The sequence below is a fragment of the Martes martes genome, assembly GCF_963455335.1.
Source record: "Martes martes genome assembly, chromosome: 7".
Classification (NCBI taxonomy): domain Eukaryota; kingdom Metazoa; phylum Chordata; class Mammalia; order Carnivora; family Mustelidae; genus Martes; species Martes martes.
This window is the reverse complement of record NC_137894.1, coordinates 31,489,275-31,499,556: the sequence shown is the minus strand read 5'-3', so window position 1 is coordinate 31,499,556 and position 10,282 is coordinate 31,489,275.

Below are 10,282 nucleotides of genomic sequence, written 5' to 3'. Positions count from 1 at the left end.
GGGTTTGCCATCCTTCTAGACTTTTCCCTAGGCTAACACTTTATAAAACTGAAACCATATGTATTGTTTTTTTCTTTCTTTTTTTAAAGAGATTTTCTTTATTTGTTTGAGAGAGAGTGAGAGCACGAGATTGGGGAAGATCAGAGGGAGAAGCAGACTCCCCACTGAGTGGGAAGCCTGATGTGGGAATTGATCCAGGGACTCTGGGATCATGACCTGAGCTTAACCAACTGAGCCACTCAATTGTTCTTCAATTTCATATAAATGGAACCCTACAGTACATACTATTTTGTGTCTAGCTTCTTTCAAAGACTCCCTCATTCCTTTTTTTTTCTTTTTTAAGATTTTATTGATTTCACAGAGAGAGAGAGCACAAGCAGGGGGAGTGCCAGGCAGAGGGAGAGGGAGAAGTAGGCTTACCCCACAGAGCAGGGAGCCTGATGTGGGACTTGATCCCAGGACCCTGGGATCATAAACTGAGCTGAAGGCAGCTGCTTAACCGACTGAGCCACCCAGGCGCCCCATCCGTCATTCTTTTCAAATGTCTACATAATATCTCACAGTACTGTTGTCCTAGAATATACTTTGCCAGTTCCTATAATTTGGATACAGATAATGCAGATTTGTGCTCGAGTTTGTATGGTATGGAGCCCCAGAAGTGGGATCTCAGGGTCACATGTATATGTTAAAAGTTGGTGGAGAGATGGGGCGCCTGGGTGGCTCAGTGGGCTAAGCCTCTGCCTTCGGCTCAGGTCATGATCCCAGGGTCCTGGGATTGAGCCCCGCATCGGGCTCTCTGTTCAGCAGGGAGCCTGCTTCCTCCTCTCTCTCTACCTGCTTCTCTGCCTACTTGTGATCTCTGTCTGTCAAATAAATAAATAAAATCTTAAAAAAAAAAAAAAAGTTGGTGGAGTTGCCAGCTGTTTTGGACAGCCTGTTTAGCCAGTCTCCGTGGCAGCAAGAATGAGCAAGCAAAGAACACTTAGGGCCTCTAGCAGCGGGGATCCTAGACAGGGCAGGAAGGGTGCTGGGAATTCCAGCACACAGCTGGGCTTAAAGGGACTCGGGGGTGGGACCCTACTCAGGAGCAGGTGGGGCCTGCAGTCATCTCCTCTCCCAGCTGCTCTGGGCCGCCATCCCTTCAGTCTCTGCCTTCTGGTAGTCCCGTACCTCTGTCCATAGTGGTAATGATTTCACCACTAAGGAGGTGGTGCTTGTTAGAACAAAGGACACCCAGGATCTCATGGGGCAGATCCATCCAAGCCCTCAGAGACAGAGGGGTTCTGACCTTTGTTCCCAGCCTTTTCCCAGTGTCTGAACAGCAGACACATCCTCTTCTCTTCAACCTCCCTCAGTGAATATGATTTCTCCACCCCCATCGGCCTCCTCTGGACATGTTTTATCACCATCCTTTCAGATTGAGGCCCTGGCCTGATAATGTTTCAGCTCATAATAGATCATTCTCTTATCTCCTTGATCCTGAGCACTATGCTCCTAGTGATACAACTCCAGATTCCATTAGTGCAATAGTTCTTAACCCTGGCTGCACATTAGAATCACTTAGGAGACTTTTTAAAATGCTGGCGCTTGGGTGCTATCCCTAGAAGTCCTGATGCAAAATATTTGATGTGTGTGACCCAGAGGCTCTAGCCTGGCTTATAAGTTAATGCAAAACAAGGCTCAGAGGGACAGTCCTGAGCAGAGAACTTCGAGACCAGGCACCAGAGACAAGCCAGCTGTTCTCAGTGATCACCGAATCAGACCGAGGGGTGTTTATTTTCTCACTAAAGGGAGTGCTGAAAATACAGGTGCAAAGAAGGTTGAGGGAATCTGTGATCCTATGTGCATGAAGAAGGGGGAGTCCTGTGTTGTGGGGCCCAGGGGAGAGTAGGAACCCCGAATTCTTGCCCTCAGTCAGACCAGTTACCCGGCTCTGGGGGAGTGAGGAAGGTTGGGGTGTCATGGATGATGGCTCAGACCCTTCAGCTCAGTGTAGGAAATGGAGCTCCTCCCCCCCTCCTCCCACTGCCTCCCTTTCTCCCTCTGTCTCTCTCAGGGTCAGTCGCCCCCAGGCATCCAGATGTGCACAGCCACGTGGCTGGTTCTGGCTCCCTCCCTCCCCCCCTCCAGCACTGTTCTGCACAGAGACAAAGACCATCTGTCTCGCTCCCTGCAGCCGTCAGTGTGCATGCATGAGCCAGGCTCAAAGAAGCAGCCTCATGCTCCTCCTGCTTCCTTCCCTTCATGTCTCAGACTTCCTTCTGCCCCAGGGTATCCCGAGCTTCTACTGTACTGCAGAGGAGCCAGTGACTGGAGGGAATGTAGCCTTCTTCCTATCCACTGCCCCTCGCCGTCCTCTTGCGGAGTCTCTGGACTTGAGTCTTTCCTGAGTCTCTCTATCTGGTCCCATAATTCCCTGGGCCATCAGGCTTTTGGGTCCAGGGGTGAGAGGGGTGTTGCTGTTGTCAGCACCCTGTTCTGCTCCCTTCCTGCTCTCATGTCTCAGTATCCTCTCTAAAACGTTTCCTGAAGAATGTGACCCCCAGTCTTAGGGTGTTGGAGGAAGGCAACCAGAGAAGCATCTCTGCCAGTCGCTGACCTGACATTTTGCTTTATTTGCTAAGATAATGTAGTGTCATTTGTTGCTAATGAATGAACGTACTATTTTTTTCTTCCTAGAGCTTTCATAATTGCTTTGAAGTCCGTGTGCTCACTGATGGCACCTTCAGAGAACCTTCCAGGAACCCGAAGGGGACCAAGCTGCGGATGGAGCTCAGCCTCCGCGGGTGACCATGCTAAGGGCCTGGGTGACATGGCTGGGGTGCTGATTTCCTCGGCGTCTCTATCCACCCTGCCCTTCCGGGTGTCCGCCTGCCCACTGCAGCTGGGAGGATCTGGGTCAGCGCAACCAGAGAATGCTGGCAGCCAGGGATTCCAGACCGAGGGCATTTGTAGAATGGGCCCTGCAGTGCTGAGAGGAGGGCATTTTGCCCTGTCTGGAGGATGCGTGACGAGGGAGAAGGGGACAGAGATGACTGGCAGGGTGGAGAAGTTGCACACACCACGTTCTATCCTATTTACAAGCTTCGCTCAAGCTCCCCCTGACTCCCACGGGATCTGCCCTCTGTCCCTTCCACCGGTGCCTCCCCCCACACCTCTGCCTGCTCCTTGGTGCATCACTGCCAGGGGAAGGCATGAGTTACTCCACTGTTCTCTGGGAGTTCACTTCCTTCTCAGCCCCGCAGGTCTGGATCCCCCGCCCAGCCCTGGGCACAGAGCAGACCCTGTGGGCGGCAGGGAGGCACCCAGACCACATGAACCCTGTCTCTGAAGGGCAGGGACTGAGCCTGAAGTTTGCTCCTGCACTCTCCCTGAAAAAGAATTTCCTAGCGAATGAGTAATGTAAATGAGGCTGCCAAAGGGTGCTTAACCTATTTAAAGGAATAATCTATTTTAAAAATCTCTTAGAAGTACCTATTTACCCAGAAACAATTGATATGGTAATTGCAAGTCATTTTCTCTCTCTCTCTCTCTCTGTCTCTCTCGGTTATTTACCAGAGAAGGTTCCCTAAGCTCCCTTTGCCCACGCCCCAGGTCTGGGGTAGAAAACACTACCTGCTGCCCTTGGGGAGCTGGGGAGGAAGTGGTCTGTGTCCTCGCAGGCTGTGTCTGTAAAATGGGGCCAAGAGTAGCACCCTCCTTCGCAGGTTGGCTGAGACGGAGACGTCACCCACAGGACCGAGGCTTTGTGGGGCTGCCTCACCTGCACTCATGCAGTGTGGGAAGATAAGTCTGAGCAGAGGGCGCTGGGCTCAGTACAGACAAAGAGGAGGGGACAGACCGACAGGGCGGGGGATGGGATTGGGGAGGACTGCTCACTGCTCAGCTGAAGATGGCAGTTGAAGGAGTTCCAGGTATAAGAGAGAAGCAGCCACAGCTCCCTGGGTACCACATTGCAGATCAATGTAATCCCTTGGCCTGCAGATCGATCCTGTTTTCTCGGGGTGTAATTGGCTTGTTGGTGCTGGCTTGGGGGAGAGAAAGAAGCTCTTTCCCAGGGAGAGGAGCTGCATCAGAGGCAGCCATGGCACCCCCATTCCTGCCCACCACTGCCAGCAGGATGATGGGGCAGTAGGCATATACCATTCTTACCCCCTCCCCAGGCCCCAGCCAGGTCTCTCCCTGTCTACTGGAGTGGGGCGAGGCAAGCGAAGCTGCTCCCGGGGGTAGTCTGACCCTGTGCACCTGCTCGGGCTCTGCTTCTCTTGGTCCGACTTGGCCCCCTCTGTGGGGGTGGGTAGAGGGGTGGGGGGAGAAGGAGATGAGGTAGGAGAACAAAGGACAGCATCCACAATCTGGGTACATCAGCTTGCCCAGGAAGGGAGCCTCAGCCTCTTCTCCACTGTACTGTTGAGCTCAGAGGAGGGGAGCAATTGGCCAGCAACTGGGAGCAGATCTCAGAGGAAAACCCAAGAGGCCCCTGCCCCCAGCTCAGGGCTGTGTCCACAGGACTCGGTTATATAGCCCTATGGGGTTTGATCTGAGGCTAGGGACATGGTTATCTGAGCAGCCATCTCCTGCAAGGGGTAGGGCTAACCAACAGAACGCACTTCTCTTTGGAGCCCCCACAGCCCCGCCCCTCCAAAGGAGTATGTGTTTCATAGGTGGTGATGGTGGCAGAAGCCGAGACTTTTGGGGGCATTTCTCCTTCCGGCCTCAGCAGACTCCCTTCCACTCCTGTAGTTTTCCTAATAAACACCTTTAAAATATTTATGAAGGCAACTTTAGTGAAGAAACACAATGTTGTCTTAAAATGACTTTCTTCTAATAGGTAGCTTTGGCAAGTCCCAAGTTCCAGAGGGGAGACCCATCAGGGTAAAGGGCTCTCCTTTAATGAGCTAAGCAGTGGGGATCCCTTCCCTCTCTTCGGGGGGCCTGACCTTGTGGCAGGTGTGGCACTGTGACAGTTTGACAGGGCTCAGGGACCTGAATGTGGAGTATGGAGGAATGGGTTAAGGGAGGGAGCAGACCGGCAGAGGCTCTTGGGAGAACTGACAAGGGAGAAGCCTGAAACCTCAGTTCCTTTGGGACCATGGATAGCACCCCTGGGCTGTGCTCCTGGGGGGGTCTGAAAAGCCCCGAAGCTGACAGCTAGCACTCCTGGATCTGTGCCCCACTTTGTTGATAAGAATGGGGAAGGGCTGTGCTCTAGAAGGAAGTGATGGATGCCATGGGTTGGTGGGGTGGGGCCAGGGGCTCCTTGGGCCCCAAACAGTTGGTGGCTGAACTCAGTGACAGCCCAGCAGCCCCGGGGGGAAGATAGGATATCAGCACCTTGTTTGGACATGTTGGAGACGGGATTCAGCAGCTGGCCTCCAGATATTTCTGTCTGGCCTTCGAAACTCCAAGGGGCCCCCACCTACCCTCCTTTCTTGCACAGAGCCCTATGCTGCCTTCTCATGTCAGCTAGGATGTCACCCTGCCCAACCTCCCCCTGTACAGATAGGACATAGATGCCCCTCCCTACGCCCCTGCCCTTCCCCAAACTAAAAGAAAAACCTCTGTCCTTATCTATCTGGAATGGAGGGGAGGCCCTGACAGAGAAACGTGGAGAGAAGGGTTCTATCGTCACCCTGTTCACGCCCAGAAAAGTCTCTTTCTAACAAGAACTGTTTTCATCACCATCGCCTAAAGCCTGGAGCTGCTCTAATTACGTGTCAGGCTGGAATCTGACAGGAAGCATTTTAATTATTAATTTGAAGTGTGCTGAGTGTGGGGACGGAGGAGGCCCGGTTCCTTCAGCTCATTCACGCCCGGCTCCGTCTGTCGGGACCTCATTAGGGACACCTCAGGCCTTCCAGGCCTCTCTGTCCGGCCGGAGCCTCTTTCCTGCGGTGGCCCAGGGCCTGCATCTCCCATGCCTCCGCCCTTTCTGACCCCCTGCTTGGCGCAGCTCTTTTTGGTTTTCCTCGTTGACAGAGTCCTTCCGCACGGAGTCTACAGTTCCCGCTATACAGATGGAGGAGACCAAGGAGGGCCGGGCGGGGTGGGGGGAGAGGCGCTGCCCACCCCCCCCTCCACGCGTCATAGCTCCCAACAGCCCCAGCAGGGCAGAGACTTTGGCTTTTCCAACCGGAGCTCCTGAGTTCTTGCCTGCCAGCGGAGTGGCCTTCCGCCAGGCCGTTCTTCCTCTGGTGGCTTATCTTCCTACTGAACTTATCTATGGCCGCGCACTGACTTCCCTTTGATTTGTTGTCTGCACCTGCCACCTTCAAGGACCCTTTGCTGGCTCCATTTACACCCAGGCATGGGCATAACCTTCTGGGGCCTGGGGCTGGACTGCTGGTCCTGTTCCGGGGAAGTTAGAGTCAAGGCCTGCCGGGGACCTGGGACGTCATCTGGCCTGTTGTCTCCTCTGCCCCCAGGGAAGGAAGCCTGGGCCTCTGCTCACTAGTGATCCTCTAGATCTGACCTCCCCGCCCTTCTGCGTATCAAGGCCTGATACTCCTATCACACATCATTGTTTCTGCATTTCTGGATTCAGAGCCCCAAAGTCCCAGCCCGGGCAGCAGGCCTAGAGTTGACAAATGTACCATTTCACGTGTGTCTACCTGCTGACTTGCTTCTGTAGCTGAAAATACCGTCTGTTGCTCCTCTGAGCCCAGGGGGCTTGTGAGGTCGAGACTGTGTTCCCATCCCTGGCTCTTCTCCTTGAGTTGCTGGCTGCCCGGGGAAGCCCGGCCCCACCCTGGCTGATCCCCGTCCTCCCACGCCATGCCTGCCTCTGCCTGCATCTCCAAGGCTGCCATTCAGGAAGCTGCTCTCAGCCAGTGGCCTCTGGTTGGTTTCTTTATACAGCCTTCCTTTCTGTTAGATCTCGGGATGGGATGGAGAGGTCATGACCCACTAGGGGAGATAACATTTATACAAGCTTGAAGTAGGAGGAGCTGTGGGGCCCCAGAGGAATAACAGAAGGCTTCCCAGAGAGGGTGACGTGTGAACTGAGTCGTGGAGTTTACGTGGTATTTGAGTCATGGTTGGGTGCAGGAAACAGAAGTGACTGTATTTTAGGCAGAAAGAGGTTGAATACAGGGTACCGGGTATTTACAAAATCATTGGAAGGGGTGAAGGAGCAGGCTTGAGGCTGGGTCTCCAGGAATGACTGCAAGAACACTGCAGAACTGGGGGGCCCGAGTGGCTCAGATGATTAGCCGTCTGCCTTCGGCACAGGTCATGATCCTAGGGTCCTGGGATCAAGCCCCGCATCGGGCTCCCTGCTTGGCGGGGAGTCTGCTTCTACCTCTCTTTCTCCCCACTGTTCCCCTGCTTGTGCTCCCTCACTCTCTCTGTTAAATAAATAAATAAAATCTTAAAAAGAAAAAAAAAAAAAAGAATACCGCAGAACTGACCAGCCGGCACGTGGTGACAATCGGAAAGGCACAGTGGTGGGCTGAATATCCCATCAAATTCCTGGAACCTGTGAGTGTTATTTTGTATGGCAAAGGGACACATTGTAGTTGTTATTAAGTGAAGAATCTTGAGATGGAAAGATTATCCTGGATTATCCAGGTGGGCCCAGTATAATCACAAGGGTCCTTATATAAGAGGGAGGCAGGAAGCAAAGTCAGAAGAGGAATGGGAGGTCAGAAACAGAAGCTGGCTTGAAGACGGAGGAAGGGGCCAGCGGCCAAGGAATGCAAACAGCCTAGAAATAGGTTCTTGTCCATGGCTCCAGAAGGAACGCAGGCCTGCCGACATTGATTTTGACCCAGTGAGATTGATTTTGGATCCTGACCTCCAAAGCTGTAAGAGAATAAATTTGTTATGTTAAGCCTCTGAACTGCGGTAATCAGTTATAGCAACAGAAGAATGTAGGGTGTGGGGGAGGAATCCTTGGAACCAGTGGGTCCAATGCTGCTGTAGCCAGGTCCAGGGATCAAGAACCGTGCTGCTGCCTCCCCGCACTCCTGAGTCCGAAGACTCGATGCTCAAATGCTACTGCATTTGCACAACTGGGCTGCTGGCCGAAAACAGCCCAGAGCAGCCATATACAGTCTCCTAATCTGCCTTCCGAGTCTTGCCAAAGTGCCTCTAATTGCTGGAACCCAGCTCACACACAGAGCCTCAGCTGCAAGGGGGCCTGAAAGTGTCACTTTTAGCTTTCCAGCCACAGACGTCCAGCAAGGCCACTAGGAGGGGGTAGGAACGGGATGCCGGGTGTTGCGCAAACATGCCAGCCAGTGGGGAATAATGAATGATGACAATGAGTAATATGCCTCAACACCTGTTTGTGGGTGCACTCTGAAAGCCTCCCCCTGGCCCACGTACGGGTGTCATTGAATTGTCCCCCATAATCTGACGAAGCTAAGCTCTCTGCCCAAAGCCCCACAACAAGCATGCGCTAGGGGCAGGCTCTGAACCCAGCTGTGCTCTACTTTAGAGCCCGAATTTTAACAACTGCACAGGACAGAGGAGAAGCAGGGTCAGTCCACTAGGGGAAATGGCCCCAAAGAACACAGAGGCACGACGGAATTGGATACTGGAGGGACGGCACGCCGCTCGTCTGCCCTCCATGAAGGATGGTGGGTGGGAGAGGCAAGGAGAGCCAGCAGGGACCAGCCCATGGAGGGACTCAATGTCCTGCTGTGTAATCCTAAAGGCCACCAGGAGCCACTGAAGTTTCCTCTTCCTCTTCCTCCTCCTTCCTTTCACAAGAGCTTATAAAGCAGGAAGGTGATAAGTGGTTTCGCATTTTGTATATAAAGAATGACTTACACTAGAGATTGGGGAGCTGACTCAGAGAATACACTGAGCCCCGATTCTGGTCACATATGGAGTCTCGATCCTGGTCACACACTGAGCCCTGATCTTGGTCATACATGGAGCCCTAATCCTGGTCCCACATGGAGCCCTAATCCTGGTCCCACATGGAGTCCCAGCCCTAGTCACACATGGAGCTCCGACCCTGGTCACACACAGAGTCCTGATTCTGGTCACACAAGGAAGCCCAACCCTCGTCACACACGGAGTTCTGACCCTGGTCACACACTGAACCCTGATCCTGGTCACACACTGAACCCTGATCCTGGTCACACACGGAACCCTGACCCTGTCACACACTGAGCCCTACCTTTAGACTAGACTGAGTCCTATCCCTGACCTCTTCCTGAGCCCTAATTCTGAATGTAGACTGAGCCTGTCCTGCAGCTGAGTCCTTATCTCATCCAGTTATCCCAGGAATGCCCCTGATCACTGGGGCGCTCTCATGAAAGAACGGTTCACTCAGTACAGCCGTTCTCTACTGCTGTTTCCGTGGCCCAGGGCTCACATCTTTAAAAAGCAGAGAAGTGTCATCTTCCTGGTGAAGGATGACTGGACAAAGCTTGCTTTGCACCTGATGAATTGAGGAGAAACAGGGACAGGAAGAGGCAGGGGAAGAGAGGAAAGTGAGTTTCTAGAACATTAAGCTGCTTTTTCTATAATGAAGGGAGCTCTCATTACAAACCGGGAGTTCCCTGATAACCAGAGGGGGTGGGGAGGTGGGGAGAGCAGAGTGACAACCGGGAGCTCGGAGCTCGCTGTGCTCTGTGGGGCCTCTCAGAGAGGGCTCAGCCCCTCGGCCCTCCCCCAGCCACAGCCAGGCGGGCTCTTAATGAGAAGAGGTCGGAGGAGACCAGGTGAGCAGGGCCAGCGCAGCCCAGGTTTCACCGGTACCCGCGGGCAGGGCACAGGCAACGCTGTGGCTGGGGGAGGCAGGAGGCTGGAAGTCGGAGGAGGCTCCTTCCAGAACTAGTGGATTGGTGGAATAAACACAAGCCCTATTTGATTTGAAGATTCCTTTACTAAGAAGTAGGAAATCATCCTTCAGCCCTCTAATGATGCTCTGAATTAGAAAACAAATCAAAACAAAACTGGGAGAGTGCCTTGGCACTTCCAGCAGAGATCGGACACCTCAAAGAGCAGGAACGTCAGGCAAAGCACCCTTCTTGTCCCTTTGTCCCACCCCCCCACCCAAGACCAGGCATGACGCCCCCTCCTCTTGGAAAGATTTTAGGTGTCTTGGCCCCTACTCTGGATCTGGAAAGAGGTTTGAACCATGTGGGCAAAGGAGGGCTATTGAGGGCCTGAGCAAGGGTGAGAGACCTATCCATTCAGTGCGTATTCACTGAGAACCTGTGCCAGCTCCCTGGAGCGGGCGAATTATTCCTGCCCTCAAGGGGCTTGCAGTCCGCAGGAGCAGGCAACTGCATGGGGGAAACACAGGCCAGTGCAGTAGTGAGGG